This window comes from Trichosurus vulpecula, chromosome 3 (assembly GCF_011100635.1).
Source record: "Trichosurus vulpecula isolate mTriVul1 chromosome 3, mTriVul1.pri, whole genome shotgun sequence".
Classification (NCBI taxonomy): Eukaryota; Metazoa; Chordata; class Mammalia; order Diprotodontia; family Phalangeridae; genus Trichosurus; species Trichosurus vulpecula.
The window spans coordinates 158,494,547-158,512,041 of NC_050575.1; the positions used below are offsets into that span (position 1 = coordinate 158,494,547).

At 44.6% G+C, this 17,495-nt stretch overlaps 1 protein-coding gene across 1 annotated transcript in view; it reads right to left on the reverse strand.

Moving 5' to 3' along the window:
* Window positions 1-516: 516 nt before the first annotated feature.
* The window catches only part of STK35 (serine/threonine kinase 35), a 50,757-nt gene continuing 33,778 nt past the window's right edge, over window positions 517-17,495 (reverse strand). The window contains exon 3 of the mRNA XM_036750387.1: window positions 517-6,568. The gene's annotated coding sequence lies outside the window, so the exon portion shown is untranslated. The remainder of the gene's footprint in view (window positions 6,569-17,495) is intronic.

The following is a 17,495-nucleotide window of genomic DNA, read 5'->3' on the forward strand; positions in this document are numbered from 1 at the left end:
GCTCCTATGTCCTCAAGAGTTTACTTCTGGAAGAGCAAAGAAAAGTTAACTATGGTGGACTTCTTTCTTTGTGGTGAGGAAAAGATCCCTCCTCTATTTGTCAAATCTACCTTTACATCCAGAAAAGCCCTTGAAACTTTAGCCTCCCAATATTGAGTTCTGGTGGAGGTCCTGGGACAGGGGCGGACAACCTCCCAGGAGTCACGTTTTAAGTTGTTAATCTCTGTTCTTCTGGCTCTGCAAGTCTAAATATCCAGCTCCCTATACACAGAAGAGCTTCGCTACTCGAAGCTGACTTGCTAAATTCTGAACGAGTATTTCCCATCTTTGGCTTTAGTTTCTTCTTCTGTAAGACAAGACTGATGGTCTCACAGGGTGGCTGTGGTGTTCTTTTCCAAGGCTGTACCCACTAGGTACGTGCAGGGCTCAGAGTGGATGGGGGCCTTTGAGTCCTGGCCTATCCCTACCACCAAAAATTCACAAGTTGCAGGACCCGTTGAAATCACAGATGACTTCTTCAACCCCATCAAATAGCTTTATTCACACAAACGTCTCTTAATTTACAAAGTGTCTGCCATTCATACACATCAGGGGATCCACAGTGTTCGAGGAACTTAAATACAAGGTTTCAATCCAACCCAAGTAAACTGAGTACAAAAAATATTTATATAAAGTTGTTCACACGTAGGTCCTAGATTACCAGCTTCTGTGCAAAAAAAAAAAAACAAAAACAACCCAGAAAAATAGATTTATTAACTAGTATTTTAAACTAACTTTGAGCCTGGGTTTAAGCCTTTCCCTCACACCTGCCCATCTCTGTCCTGTCCACTGTGTCGAAGGAGCCAAAAGGTTCTATCTAACCAGAAGCTCTTTAGGAAAGGAGTCTTGAAGAGTGAAGATGACTTTTTCCTCTTGCTCTCCCCTAACTACATGGCCATCTGCTTTTTCCACTTTCTATACGATCTCTCTTGTGGCTGGGGAAGGGGGTCCTGGGGGTTCAAAGTGCTGTGGAAGCGCCAGGCCCTGAGCTGCCTGTAAGGCAACTTTACAGAGGGTGGGTGGGGCACCTACCCCCACCCCCGATGCTGGGGCTCTAAATGTTTGAGTGGAATTGATTTTTTTTGGGAGGGGGGAGGAGTGGGGAGAAAAATTGATTCACCCGGTAAAACCCAGGGCAGGGACAGGCTATTCCGGAGTCAGAATTCTAAGGGAATTAGCTAAAAGCCTTACTGATGTCACACTGAAACCAATGGCACCAAGATCTACCAGTGTAATGTATGGGGGCTTGCCAGCAAGAAGTCTACTGCTTTTGATGTCTGTGTACATAAAGACTTAGCTAATGTTATTCTTCTGAGTATGTACAAGGCTTGCTATGCCTTTATGCTTGGGACCAGGCTACGGGGCTGTTAACAGGTAAAATCATACATTGAAGTCAATCCTTTAACCAAATCCCTGGGCATGGCAAGATGAGAGGCATGGTCATCGATTCAGTGCTGTGGCTTCCAAGTGCCAGTAATCTGTCTACCTTACTAACACTATCCATTCTGATCATCAATCAGATGCCATTCTGAGGCTTTCAGGGTTCCTATTTGCAAGATGGTTCAACTTCATTGACATAAGGAAGTATGGGAAAAGGACAAAATCAGGGGTCTGATCTTGGACCAGAGGCCTAGAAAGGGGAAGCTGGGCAAACAACGGCAAAAGAGATCCCAAGCCAGCCTTGATGCATGGATCCGGGGACATGTATAGATTTGGCCAATGCCAGGCAAGGCACAATCCCCAGGCCAGGCTGGTGAGCTGAGTTGGCAGTGTGCAGTAAGAGGCCCACAAAACAAATCAGCAGTATTCCCTGCTCCCTCAGCCTGGGGATTTGCTCGCCTGGAGGAGGGGCAAGATGTGGTGTTTGTGCCTGTTTCTGGTACCAGGCACGCTTAAACCCAGACAAGATCCTGCCTACTGAGACTTCAAAAGTAAAACAAAACAGAATTGAGGAAGAGGATCCATAGGGACATTACTTTCCTCCAGTTACTTAAAAAAAACCCAAAAAACAAAAAACACCTTATTGCTCCAAGCACTCTGGTTCAAGGAGACATCTGATATGTTAAGGAGCTAAAAATTCGGAAAGGAGGAGGGAGGGGAGAGACACAAAATAGGCAGGAAGACCTGGGAAAGGGACTATTGGCCTGTTAGTCCTAGCACCTCTGGATTTTGCAAACAGGCGGGGAAAAAGAGAGGGACAGGAATACAACACCCCTCCCAAGGCTAACCGCTGGCTGTGTCACAAAGGACACTAGGTGTTTAATAAGGATTTAAACTCCCTGTGCTTTGAAAGTCCCAACCCACAGCTCCTGGAGTTTGGCCTCTCCTTACTGTAAACAGGACATTTCAAAAGTAAACAATTTCATACACTCACTCCTAGACCCCTTGGGAATCATATTCCTTTGAGGAGAGACTTTGTAAAGTCAGCTCTGGGCATGAGGCAGGGTATGGTGGAGAGGAAGACACTTGCTCCATCTATAGGGCTGGGAGAGAGGGGCCAACAAAATGGGGCTCGACCATCAGGTTGTCAAGAGCCAGAGCTTTGTCCCCAATGCCCCAAAGTGGTAACTGAGTCTATTTTGAACCAGGTTCATGATCTCTGCCAATGGGTGCCACGTGAACCTGGTTTGATGACTCCTAAACACCAGCCTGCGCTACTGGGCTCATCTCACATTCCTGTGTGTTGACATTCTCCCAACTCACGTCACTAGTGGGGATGTGCCCTGGTAAGGAATCTTAGCCAGCAGCACTATCAGCAAAGAGAAATGATGGAGAGGAGGTAGAAACAGGAGAACAGCAGGGCCTGACTGCAAACGAAGCTCTTCCCTCCAAGTGGAGGTCCCTGTCCCTGTCCTTCTAAGAGAGCAGCCAATGTCCTCTGGAAGGTGTGGGAAATGGCGAGGCAGGTCACAGGGCAAAAGCCTGGTCTTCCCACTAGCATGAGAATTTCAGTTACTTATGCCTAGGACAAGAGCCTCTTCCTGACAGTTCAGAGAACCAAGAACACAACACCAGAAAAGTCTGCCCCTAGAAGGGGCCCAGAAAAATAAAAAAGCGTCCACAGACACTGACAGGAAGGAGATGAGGAAGACAGCTGCGTGGAGGAGAAAAGGGAGATGAAGACCAGACAGGGGAAGAAGAAGGAGAGAGGAAGACAAAAGTGTGATATACTTTGTGAAGCTGGAAGTTTCCAGCATAAGGCACTATGGTCTGTCTCTGGGATTCTCTGGCCTTAAGAGAAACAGGTTTAGCCTGGAAGTCCTATCTGCTTTCCACAGGGAAGATACAGGCTTGGGCCTTTGGCTGGCCTGCCCTTTATGATTATCTATTCTGCAGAGAGTGAAGTCCATTCTATGGACTCCTGGAAAAGTAACGAAATGTTACCAGTTTGCCAAAAGGGATTTTTAGTGGGGAAAGGGGAAGGGCTGCACAGTAAGGAAACAGCCAAGAATATCTATTGCTCTTGAAATCCTGGAAAGGTTTTACTTCTTGGTCTAGGATGGGATTGGCCATAGTCATTAGAATTGAGCAACGTCACTCAGGGATAGGACACTGGCATGGGGAAAAGAATAAGAAGAAGAATATAGAAGGGGCATGGTGAAGGGGATGAACAATCATTAACTGCTTCAAGAGTGCCTAACTGTGTCACATTACAAACTGATGAACTCTATCTAGCTCAGACCCCTCAACATCTTGCCTTTCTGGTTATGGGCAGAGGAGAGCACAGAAAAACATTTAGCCTGGCACCTTCTTGATGTGGTTTCTAGAGAGGGAGAGGGAGACAAGTGGAAGGCAGGTCCTTGGCACTCACTAGATGGCTCTCACTGGAGCCAGGGTCAAAGGAGTCCTGGCCCATGCTTGGATCAAAACCGGGAGGGCAAGGCTAGCTTCCGATGCTAGGAGACCAAGGATTGAAGAGTTCAAAACCCTTGGTTGTGGGCTGCCTACCCAACACCAGACATAGCCACCTTTCTCACATGTAGACTAGAATGTCTGAGAAGTGGAGCTTTGTGACCTGGAAGGATGGGGGGATTCTGAGAGTCAGTAAAGGGTGAGAAGAGGTCTAGGTCAGGAGAGGTGGACAGTCTACAAGAATATCAAAACAGAACTGAGAAGAAGAGATGATGAGAGGAAAACAAAATCACCCCAAACTCCAACCAATCTTTAAATAAAACAAATTAGCCCTTGAACCCTCATCAGGGATTCCTGTGCAGGGGTTGGGGGGAGAGGGAGGTGCAGACAAGGGGGAATTTGTGGCACTGAAATACGGGACTGTTTTTCACCATTTACTAATGAATGAAGAGACAAGTCTGCCCCACGGGAAAAGAGGTTTGGGGGCAGAGAAGCAGCCTTCACCTTAATTAGGATTTTTCCCAGATCACACTTTCAAGAGCAGTGTGTATCCATACTGATATAAGGAGCTGTCTTCCTAAAAAGGTGGAGAGAGAAACAAAGAGTCATACCCAGAACAAAAGAGTTGCCTTAAGGAAGGCCAAGCAGGGGTCTGGGTCCAGGTGACCCCTGCAACTTTGGGGCAGGGGGCTGCTGAATCATGCTAACTGAAGCTAGCTGTCCACAACAAGTTCAGTATTTGAAGGCTAGAAGAATCCCATCAGGAAACTGGGAAAATAGATATTTTTTAATTGTACAGATACAGAAAACAGGGTCCCAAGTTGGGCATGCCAGCTAGAGGGAACCTGCCAAACCAAAGGAGATGGAGAAATAGTAAAAATGTCTTTTCCTTGTCCCTGTCAGTTATCTTCCCTCCTCATCCCTGGTCAATCTTCCCTAGCTTTAGGTGGAAAGAAGGAAAAAAAGGGGGAAAAAAAGACTTTTCCTTTAACATCAGTCACCTTTCCCACTCCTGGCTATAATGGGGTATATAATGCTTGTGCCACTGAGACGGAGAGGAACCACAATGGTGTACGTTCAAAAAACTTGACCTTAGCACTTGATCATACTGACAGAAAATGATAAATGCAAGGGGAAATTACCCTAGAGGGGTGGCAAGTACACTGGGTAGGAAGAGAAAGAGTGAGGGTGAAAATATACAGACACACAAAGAAAAGTCAACAATCTGGCAATTTTGAAGGTCATTTTCTAAGCTGGCAAATGGGCTTCTCTAATTAAGTGGGGCCTTTTCTTCTGTAGAGAGCAAGTACATTCCTATGGAAAACACCTCCAATTGAGATAGGGTCCCTCGTGGGGACTTTACTTTCACCACTATCTACCGGGAACAAGGCATAGGATGATTTCTGTCAGCCAAGCCCCAGGGGTTGCATGTACCCAGCCAAGGAAGTGATGTATTGTCAAGGCCGGCTGGGTTAGCCTCAGCTTGCCTGTCCCCACCATCCTATGATAATGCTGCTGGCAGACTCTTTACAACTGGGCCATTTCTAGAAAGCACCCCACCTCTCCTGCTGGTTCTAAAAGGGGCACCAGGTAGACTAGCCTAAGAACACCACCATGTGGCTACCTTCCTAGCAAAGATTTGGCACAACTGATTCTCTCCTTGCAGGAGAAACACACGAATAAAGATGGGCACAGGAAAATCCTTTTACAACCTCCTTTTAGCTCCACTCAGTCTGGAGACAAGCTCACTATAGAGTGAGAGACTGAGAGTAAGAGTGATAGAGACAGAGATAGACAAACAAGCAGAGACAGTGTGTATGTATATAAATCACCTAACAGTGGGGAGATCCAATTCCTGACTATGGCCTGAGGTTTGGATTCCTGGAAACCAAAGAATACTATGAGACTGGGGGCACCCTCCCCCAAACCCTGCACTGGGCCCTCCCATATTTTTCCAGGTCTGACCCAGCACATTCCCTGCCTCTTGTATCTCTTACTCTCTGTTATGGTATAAGTTAGTGCTGGCTATTTGGATATCACTTAGGACTGAAGACACGTAGGGCCTTTTTCCCCTCCCTAGTTATCCAACAGGAATGATCATCCTTGGGCCAGAACAGTTCCTGACTAACCTAGGGAAAGGATTTAAGAGGAAGGGCCCTCTGCTCCACACCAGCAGAAGAAACCCTTAGGAAAAGTCCTTCTGCCCTTGAATGGGTTTGATGCCCTTGATGGTGAAAGGCTGGACAAAGGGATCTTTCTTAACGAGCTGTATTGTTTGAAAAAGCAGGACTGAGACACGGGAGGAAAAGGAGAAAAAAAGGGAAGAAGATGAACAAAAATCCTTCCCCCACCCCATCTGTAAAAAAAAAAAAAAAAAGTACACATATGCTGTGTCCATATTCAATTGGTTTTAAACGAACTGGTGCCTGTCCATCTGAATAGCTTCTGCTCTTCTGAAGTCTCAATTGGCTTCCCAAAAAAGGTAAAGAAAAACTGAAAGGAGGGGAAAAAAAAATCAAACACAGAAAAAACCACAACCACCCCCCAAACAAAAGCTTCACATAGCTGGAGATCCAGCTGTCCGGAGAGCGCCCATCATCCGCCCAGCCACTTCTTGAGATCCTCTGCCTCCTTCTATGCACATACTGAAGAGATTGTGGGTCCCTGCGAAGTCAACCTGAAAGACACCAATAAAGGAGAAACCAAAATAAGTAGGTTTGGATTCACTCTCCACTTTGGTTGATGACAACTTGAAAAATTTACAGAGGCAGCATGCAGCAATGGAAGGACCGCTGGTCTTGAATCCTATTTCTAAGCCATTCATGATGACCTTAGGAAATCCACGGGATTTGGAAAGGACCTTAGAGATCATCTAGCCACTGAAGCCTAGAGAACCATACCTTGGAGAGAATGATTTCTGGTACAATTTCAACATGGCTGTTGTAAAAATCAAATGAGATAACATGTGACAAGATAATCACAATAGCAGCAAATATTTCTATCCTATAATGCTTTCAGTTGTGCAAAGCATTTTATATATGATAATAAAGATACTGCTGTAGCTCTTCATATGTGTGGGAGAAGGCAAAGGCACATGTGTTTGGAAGCAGCAATACAAAAGAACTTATTGAATACCTACGTGTCTAACATCACCAGGCAGAACTGGAAAACACCTTTTTTTTATCAAGTGACTTAGGGATCATTAGAGTCAGAGCTATAGGAGCCCTTAGATACCAACTAATTCAAAAATAAGGCCCAGGGAAAGGAAGGGACTTGTCACGGATTACACAGGTGGTCAGGTAGCAGAGTGGAGATTCAAGCCTGGGCTTCTAGTATACTGTCCACTATACTAGATTGAGTGACAGAGCTGAAACTAGGGTCCACAGCTGCTTTTTCCCATCCTGACTCTTTGTATCATTCCCTGCTGATTCCCAAGGGGAATGAGCATGTCAATTTCTGATCAAATGGATAGAGGTTGGGCTACTTGTGCTAACAGTGTCCTTTCCTCAAAAGGCAAGGGGAGAGAGTGGGGCAGAGAGAGTAACTCAAGGGAGGATGTATGGGGGCCCAGGAAGAACACGGGGGAAGTGTTTGTACTGCTGGCTACTGGCTGCCTTTATTTTAGCTCTTTCATTCAGCAAGACCAACTATTTCTATTATCTTCTGGTAATAAACACAAATAATGCAGTAAGCCTAGGAAATGAGTTTGGCAAGGTGGTCTCTGCATGTTAGATAGCAGAACTCTGGCAAACATCTGCAGCATCCTATTCTGCTGTTAACTCCACGTGACATGCCTGGGAGAGCTCTCATCAGTGCCTGGGATCAGCTGGGGGAACATGTGCCTGAGTAAGGGACATGCTGAAGCAGAGGCAGAAAGCTCACAGCAGATTGAATGGTCTCTGGGGTGGTGCAGTGCCCATTCAAGTCTGGGGGTGGGGTGGGAAAGGAGGGAGAAGTGTATAAAGAGAGTAAGGAGAGGTGTATAAAGAGAGTAAGAGTGTGTGTGTGGGGTGGGGGGAGAGAGGGTGTGGCAGGAGGAAGGGGGAGAGAGAGGGAATGCAACATTTTCAGATGAAGTGAAAACCCTAAGCCCAACCTAGGAAGACATTAGCACATGAATTTCAAAGGTGTTCATAGAGCCCCAGCCTCCATCACAAGGATGAAATCTCCTCAAAAGCATCCTTCCAAGTGGCCATTCATTCCTAGCTTAAACACTTCTTTCTAGTGATGAGTTCACTACCCTGTGATAGCCCATCTCTTTCCTTGGAATCCATACTTAGTTTGCCCAATGTTCCCCTTCCTCAGGGGCACATTCCTGTATACTGGAACTCTCACAGATCACATTAGCCATTAAGAATAAAGGCTTGGAGCACTGGCCCTGGAGTCAGGAGGACCTGAGTTCAAATCTGGCTTCAGACACTTGACACACTTACTAGCTGTATGACCTTGGGCAAGTCACTTAACCCCAATTGCCCAGCCTTCCCCCCTCCAAAAAAAAAAATAATAAAGGTTGGCAAAGTTGTGTGAGAAATTAAGATTAACGCCTTTAGGTTTCTAAGATCCAAAAAGCTCGGGGCAAGGATGGGTCTTTCCTTGATCCACCTCTAGCAACATTTACTAATTACCAGTTGACTGGATCTTCCACAATTTCGCTTTGCACATTCTTTTAGGATCCCAGAGTCTTTTCAGAGATCTCTCAAACTGCAAAGCCTAAGTACCAGCTAAAGCAGGAACCCCTGTCTGCAATAACCCTGACCAGTTGTCATTAGGTTGGCCTCTGCTTGAAAACCTCCAGGAAGGAGGAAATAGTCCCCTGAGACCAGGGCATCTCATTCCTAGATGGTCTTAATTAGAAGATTTTCCTCAAATTGACCTGAAATCCTTTCTCTTCTTTTTAACTTCTATTCTTTAGTCATCTATGATCTTCCTTCTCCATGATTTAAAAACAGTAGTCTTGTCTTCTCTTAAATCTCCTCCAGGCAGTTGTTTCTCTTTGGGGTTTAAATGATCTCATGGCTTGGACAATCACTTGACTCTTCAAATTCTAGGCTCAACATATTAACTTTGATTTTTTTTTAAACTGGTCACAAGAAAAAATAAACAACTGGTCATAAAAAGAACATCCTCAATCAGTGATGATTATCAGAGTTTCCTGGGGCACTGAGAGGTCAAGTGATTTGTCCTGGGTTATGTAGCTGGTATGTGGCAGAGGCTGGACTAGAATCCAGGTCTTTCTGACTAGAGGGCTGGTTCTTCAATTGAGGTATAACTTAAATTACACTAATTGGATTTGGTGGTGGTAGCCTCTGGCCTACAGAAAAACAAAGCTGGAGCTACTTAACTGCTTAAGTCAAGGTTTATTCTACTTCTGAAAACTCTTAATTCATTTAAAACAATGAGGTAGTGAGTGGTAAAAATCATGAAGCCTGGGCCAAGATCTAGTTCTGACATTTAATAACCAGGTAGCCTCAAGTAATTTTCAGAATTCTAATCAATGATACCCACAAATACAGCACTTGGCACAGCCTCGAGGGGACTCAACCCCCAACAACCAGTGAGGTGAGGAACTTCCGAGTTAGGAAGGCGAAGTGGTCACATAACTAGTAAGTGTTGAGAGAGAATAAAAAGTCACAGGATTAGTAGTAAAGGCAGGACAAGGATTCAGTCATGGAAGTTTAGAGCTGAAAGGGTAGTTCGGGCAACCACTTGCTTAACGTCACAAGGACAGCTGGATTTAGGAGCCAGGAGGGCCTGCTCTGCTCTGCCTGTTTTACTGTCCTGCTACTTCCCAATCCTGCTCCACAAGCCATTCCCACACCCCACTCCCCCACCTGAGTTTTCTCAGATGTAAAACAGAGTTCTTAATACTTGCATTATTTGCTTCACTGGGGGCGTTGTGAGGATCAAATATATTATCAGTAAAGTGCAAGATGAATACAAGCTACTCCTGATGCTATTCATTCCCTACTTCCTGAGATAACTGGGCAAGAGCAGAAAGGTGAAATTTAATAACCTCTACCCCTAAGAACCCCATATTCTTGTACAATTAACAGAATTCCCAGGAGGAGTCAAGGAAATGACTTCTATTTGACCTTCTATTTGAAAAGAGGGATGGCCAGCCTCTAGACCCCTAGACCCCAACAATCTAATGTCTGAGTTGTTTAGTAGGGCCTGGAATGTCTATAGCCCTTTCCCACTGTTCAATGTTCTTCACTGGACCATCTCCTTTCAAAGATGGTCTCAGGATCCTCCCAAAAGGATGGTGGGCATATTATTTAAGCAGATCACTAGAACAAGATATTAGAGGGGCATATCAAGTGGCACCAAGCAGCCTTCTTTGCTTTTGAAAGAGCTCAGATGCCACGGGAGCAGGGAGGTAGGGGGTCACTTCTCTGCGTTGACTCTGCTTTGTGGTGCCTGTTTGCCACTTGAAAGAAGTTAAGACAATCAATGCCACCTACCTGATTTAAATTAGTAGCTCCAACTGTGAATGGTGGGCAAACTTTCTGGTCTTTTTCCCCATCCAGTTCAGCAGTCAGCTTTAGGTTGTGATGCATGAGGGTCTGACCGGTTACACAAGGTTCCCTTCACAGCTGGAACTGACATTTCTGTCGTACATTGCATAAGTTCCCTCATCGAATTCTCAATACAGCCCTACAAGGCCACTGAGGCCATCAGAGGCAGCTAAGTCGGGGCAGCTTGATGGAGTGCCAGGCCTGAAGTCAGTAAGACTAATCTTCCTGAATTCAAATCCGGCCCCAGACACTTACTAGCTGTGTGACCCTGGACAAGTCACTTAACCCTGTTTACCTGTTTCCTCATCTGTAAAATTAGCTGGAAAAGGAAATAGCAAACCACTCCAGTGTCTTTGCCAAGAAAACCAGAAGAGGGGTCACAAAGAGTTGGACATGACTGAAATGACTGAGAAACAACATGAAGCCATCACAGGAGTACAGTCCTCATTTTACAGGTTAGGAAACTGAGGCCCCAACAAGTTCAGTGCTTTGATCCAAACTACAAAACTAGCCAAGAGGTGGAGCTGAGGCCTGAACCCAGGTCATCAGATCCCCAAATCCAGAACTCTTCTTACCACACCACAGCTCCTTCCCTAAATACTCAGAATATTGGGGATGGCAGGGTTTAAAAGAACCCCCAGCTCAAACGAGTTTCAGAGACAGAGAAATTTAGGCCTAGAGAGTGGAAGAGGCCACATCAGGGACCAGGTCAGTGTCAAGGCCTGATGATAACATGGTTACCACAGGTATGTTCAGGAGAAGGCACAAATACTTCAATTGATTTTGATGGTACCCCCTTCCCTCTGAGCCCATCCATGCCTTCTCATCCTGTGAGACTCTTAACCATGAACTCTAATAAATTTCCCTTATCAGGGGTCTACCCAATGTGTTGTGGGACTCTCTCTGGATCTTTTCCAGGTTGCTGACAGGGACCCACTCTAACCTCTGAGGAATATGAGAACTAAGACCATCAAGTACTCTGGGGCCTTTACATAACAGTAACGCATATTTCTACAATGTTGTCTAGTTTACAGAATGCTTTCCTCACACTATCCTTCCGAGGTAAAGAATAAAATTATTTTACAAATAAGGAAACTGAGCCTCAGAGAGGTTGAAAAATGGCTTTCCCTGAATTATGCAGCTGCTGAGTAGCAGGATTGGTCTCCAGACATCGTGATGCCAAATCCAGTGCTCTCTGGACTATGCTACATTGTACAACTGCTTGGGGAAGGAGTCTGGCCAAGACTGAAAAGGCATTTAAGTATCTGGCAGGCTGGTCTAGACCAGTGGTTCGCAAACTACTTTTGCTCACAAAATAGTATAGTTCTTTCTCATAAGGAACTGTGGCACACTGAATGTTTAAGCTGGCAAGCACCAGGAGAGTTGGGAGACAGATTCACACATGGGGTTCCTAGCATACCTGGTGAAACTCATGGCATTCCTTTTGAGAAGCACCAGTCTAGATGACCCCTAAAGGGAAGTATTTAATCTAACAGGCCTCGAGGCACTATGGTACAGCAGAAAAAAAAAAAACCACTGGAATTTTGACTCCTGAGACCTGCATTCAAATCCCAGCTCTGCTACTTATTACTTCTGTGACCTTGAGGGCAAAGTCATTTCATCTCTCTAGGCCTATTTCCCCATCTATAAAAGGTTAAAGCTGGATGACTTCTGAGATCCTTTTCAGCTCCAAAACTATGATCCTACACTGCTAGCGGCAATGCAGGAAAATCTCTCAGCGTGGATGCAATTCCTAGCTCAGTTCTGAGCTTATAGTATGCAATAAATATTTGAGAAGTGGTTGAAGTGGAGGAAGTACATAGTCAAGGAACCCACCAAAGTCTTTGCCATCCCCTCAAACTATCATCCTCTTATTCTCCCTTCCTTTCTCAGAAAAATTCCTTGAAAAAGATGTTGAAAGTCTATACTTGCTACCTCTTCCTCCCTCCCTCAACCCTTAACTATCTGGCTTCTGATGTCATCATTCAACTAAAACTGTTTTCTCCAAAGATACCAACAACTCTTAATCCTAAATGTTAATTTAATTGCTTTAACTGCCTTTTCTCAGTTTTTATCCTTCTGGCCCTATTTGCTGCATCTGGCACTGTTGACTACCCCTTCCTCCTCCCGGTTACTCTCCTACCTTGTCTGGACGATCCTTCTTAGTCCCCTTTGCTGGTTCATTAATCTATACCATCCCCCTAACCATGGGTGTTCTCCAAGGTTTTATCCTGGGCCCTCTTCTTCTCTTCTGCCTTTCTACTTTCTCTTGGTGACCTCGTCAGCTCCCACGGAAGCTCTCTCATCTGACCTCTTCTCTCTACTCAGCTACCACCCTATTTCTGGCCCTTGTCACATGGATCATTGCAACACCTTCCTCACTGTCTCCTTGCCTCAAGTCTCTCTCCACTCCATGCTGCTGTCAAAGTTATTTTCCTTAAACACAAATCTGACTACACATTTCCCCTAGTCAAGTAACTCCATTGGCTGGCTCCTCACTGCTTAGGGTAAAATATAAACTCCTTTGCTTAGCTTTTAAAGCCCTTTACAACCTGGCCTCAAGCCTTCCAGACTCATTCCTCTTCCACTTCATATTATCCCCCTCCATCCTTGAAAACACATCTATGTGAGATTTTTCTGGGTTCCTCAACTCCAAGTGTCCTCCTTCCTTTATGACTATTTTGTATCTATAATCAATAAGCATTTACTAAGTACCTGGTAAGGCACTATGGTAAGTGCTAGGGATACAATTACAAAGAAGGAAAAGATCCCTACTCACAAACTTACATTCTAATGAAGAGACAAGTAGATATAAAAATGTATACAACCTAAATAGAATGTTAATACAAATACATACAAAACTGCTAAGTACAAATTAATTTGGCAAGGACACTAGCAGTTGGAAGGCTCAGGAAAGGCTTCATGTATAAGACGATGCCTGAGTTTTAATGTAAACAGGATGCATGTGTAGAGATGCTGGGGTGGGCAGAGGGAGGGGAAGACTGAGAGAAGGTATTCCAGGGCTGGAGACATACCATCTGAGGGGAGCTGATCACATGATGCTGCTTCCAACTTCAAAGGTTCAGTTCAAAGTGGCTTAATTTATGAACTTTTCCCTAATTTGGAATCTACTATAGTTAGGAACAACAAGCTAACAGCAGGTTAGGAGGTAGACTGAGATAGCATCTTAACTTCCATGGGGGATCCTTGGCCAATTAATGAATCTCTAACTTCTTTCATGTCTCTACCATCTAAAAATGGCCACACTACTCTGGCTGATGACTGGAATGAGAGCTGCCATGGTGACATCTGTCTGGCTCAGTCAGCGCAGGCAGTACACACTATACTTTAAAAGGAAAGGCTTATTTGTTAAAATAGGCAGCCAGAGAACACTTAGCAAAATAGGACAAACGATAACCACATAAAGTGATGAACCTCATCAGCTTCTCAAGCTAATTCCTTTCTGAGGGCTGTAGTGCTGACCCCCAAAGGAACATGAACATCATCCCATTTTCATTACCTAGCTAGAGTGGGTCGGCCTATGGACTCTTTTGAAGGGATCAAGTTACTTCCTCTGTTACAGTACAATAATTCAGGCTCAGGAATGTCATCTTGGATTGGGGAAAATGGTTGAACACAACATAGTTAAAGAGAAGAAAAGTAACCACAAGGATATTGGCTTATACCTGGGAGACCAAAAGCCAGTGACTCCAATTTGGGATCACGGAGAATATACACAAATCAATGTGGCAAAGTGGAATGGCAGGAGGTGACCTGGAGATTAATCCTGGCTCTACCACTTACTGGATATACTACGATGTCCTGTGGGCAAGCCCCCTGCCTCTCACTGGATCTCAGTTTTCTTATCTGTAAATGACAACCCCAAAGGTCCTTCCAGCACTAAGATTCTATATCATCCTTCTAACCTCTTTAGACTCGAATTTCATGATATGGCCAATAGTAACAGGACTCTCACATGTGTGAGTCACTGTGATGGTAGATACAAGCTCCAAACATACAGACTCCGCCTCTGATTTACCGGGTCTCTGGCTCTTTGGGACTCCCAGAGATGAGGAGGAGATAATACTTGGCTGTTACCATGGTTAAATTAGGTTAAATTAACAGGTCTAAAGTAGAAATGATGAAACGAAGGGAATCTGAGCTCTCATCTAGAGCCAGAAGCCCAGTGAAGTCAGGTGATGGGACAAGTCACCTAACTTCTTTGGACTTCCGTTTTCTCACCTGTAAACTTCAGGGTTCCTCATCTGCAAAATGGGTGATGTTCTGAAAGTGTAGCAGACATATGACCCGGTGGTGGTATCGGTGTTATTAACTACTGGAGAAGAGGCCATGGCAATAATTGGTCTTAACTAATTCCCTTTCTCAACTTAGGAAGTGTGCCCACGAAATGGGATCTGCAGACAGTTTCAATTGGCTCCCAAGAGAGAGGGAGAGAGGGGTTCAGCTGCAGCTCCTGTAATTAGCAAAGAACTGGCTCTGGGGGAAAGGCTGTGATCTTATTGAAGGTGCCTCGGAGATGAAGGCCTCTGGGGCCTAATGCCACTAGACAGACATCCCAATGCTATTCCTAGCCAAGGGGCTAAAGGTGACCAGGCAGCTCATGGTCTTTGGGGAGAAAAACAAACTAACAAACCTGTGCCTGTAGAGAGTGAAGAGAGACCGGGACACGGCAGGGCATCGACTACCCGCAGGTACCTTCTGGGCTGGAAACAACCATACAAGTCCCTTTCAACTTGTTGGCTATAATTGCTAAAGGGCTTTGGGATCTCTGTGCGGAGGGACTGTAGAATAAGTCAATGAGGTTCCATGGGAGAATGATTAGACTTAGGCTGATCTGGCCAAACAAATGAGAACTAGAAAATGTCTCCCCACTATCCCCTGAAGATTAAGAAGAACAGTTCACATGTATAGAGCAATTTGCAGTTTGGAAAGCCCTCTCCTCACAAGACCCCACATAAAGGAAATGGCTCGCCCACAGTTATTAAGCTGGTATTCAGTGGAGACAGGACTTGAACTGAGGCCCTCTAGCTAAGCTCAGCATACTCCAGTGCCCCTCAACAACAACAAACATTTTCATAATCCTTCACAGACATAGATCTTCACATTAGTTCTGTGAGGGGGACAACGCAAGTATATGATCATCTTCCATTTACAGAGAAGGAAAGTGTAGAGAGGGGAAGTGTTTCTCTGTTAATTCCTATTCAGCCTTTAAAGTCTGAGTGAGAGGCTGCAGGGGAACATAACTCTTCAGCATCCTCCTCAAGGACAGCCAGAGAAATGCTGAGAAGGAAATGGGCAGAACAAGAACACCAACATAATGAACGCATTTTGTATGAAGAGATACAGAGGTAGAAATTCCAAAAGAAAAAGATATCAAGCATCATCAACAGAAGTACCAGATGTGAAACTAAATGGCACAACCTTCATGAAGCCTTCCCAAAGATCTGGCCAACAATGCTGCTTTCTTCTTAAACCTATCATGGAATCTTTTATTGCATGATAGTTAACCTGTATTTGTCTCATCGCATCTCAGCTTCCCTAGTCTGTGAGTTTAATGAGGGCAGGTATTATAATCCTATATAGCAAATTCTAAGGTCCATGTTCCTTTCATTATATTAAGGGGCCGTTTCCATGACACTTTCAATCCCCATCACTCCACTGCACTCAGTTTCTTTTCTCATCCCAAGAACTCTGGGGTCAGAGATGGCCCATCGCACCTCTCCCTCCCCAGACTGGATGTCTGCCGTCCACCTCTTTCATCCTGTTTGGTCCAGGGTCTTACCCCAGGTTGCCATGCTCTGCTCTATGGACCTCTCTCCATTCATTGGAGAACCTATGGTGGATCCGATCAGTAGGACACCTGGGACGCTAATTAGGACCAGCTCTGTGGAGGCCCAGGGACAAAGCTGGGGGTGGGGAGAGAGAAGAGGTGTCAGAAGATCTGTCTGGTTCCAGGTTTCTGTTAGTATCATGGATCCTGACGATGAACTCTATTGAATAACATTAATTTTCCTAAAACACATCCTTGCACATGCTATTCCATCTGCTCAAAAACTGTTAACCATATTCATATTTCTATATATCTATATTGCTTGATAAAACCTTCAAGTGCTTTCCATGTTAACTGTGAGCTAGGCTGTATGCTACTAATCTCTCTGATCCTCAGTTTCCTCATCTGCGAAAAGGGGCCAAATAACTTGGCCTTAGTCACTCAGCTAGTGCCAGGCACAAATCCAAGGCCAACACTCTAGACTCAAAATACAGTACCCATTCCCACTATGCCACAGTTTCAATGGACCAAGTCTGAATTTCCTAGCTTGGCATTCAACACCCTTTATAATCTGGCTCCAATCTAGCCACATAGACCAATTCCTATGACTCCCCTACATGTACGTCCCTACTCCAGCTAAACTAGTTTCTCTGATCCCAGGCATTCTTACTTTTGTGCCTTTGTTTACACTCTTCAGTTAGAAATGCCTTCTCCTTCCTCCTTCAAGGTCTAACTCAAATACCACCTCCTCACTGACTTCTACAGTCAAGAATCTTTCCCTTCTCTGATCTCCTATGATCTTGGCTGTACAAAAGGCGTATTATCCCATATTGTCATTTATTCTTAAGTCTTGTTTTGCTCACTGAAGACAATGTCAGAGATTACGTCTTAATTTTGTATTACCAGGAGTTGGCAGGAATCTTTGAAATCATTTAGTTTACTCCTTATGTGAAACATGAATTCCCCTCTATTATCATCCTTAGAGATGAGCACCCAACTCCTACTTGAATACCCACCCGTCCATCACAATGAACTCACTTTCCACAGAAAAAACTCAATTGTTGAAGAGTACTAATTATTAAGGTTCTCCCTTACATTGACATAAAACAATGATAATAGTAAAGAGAAAACATTTATATAGTGCTTCAAGTTTATATATTTTATCTCATTCGTTCTTTACAACAACCCTGAAGTAGGTGCTTTTATTATCCCTAATTTACAGATGAGGCAAGTGACTTGACCAGGTTAACACAAGCTACTAAGTGTGAGGTAGGACTTGAATTTAGGTTTTCCTGACT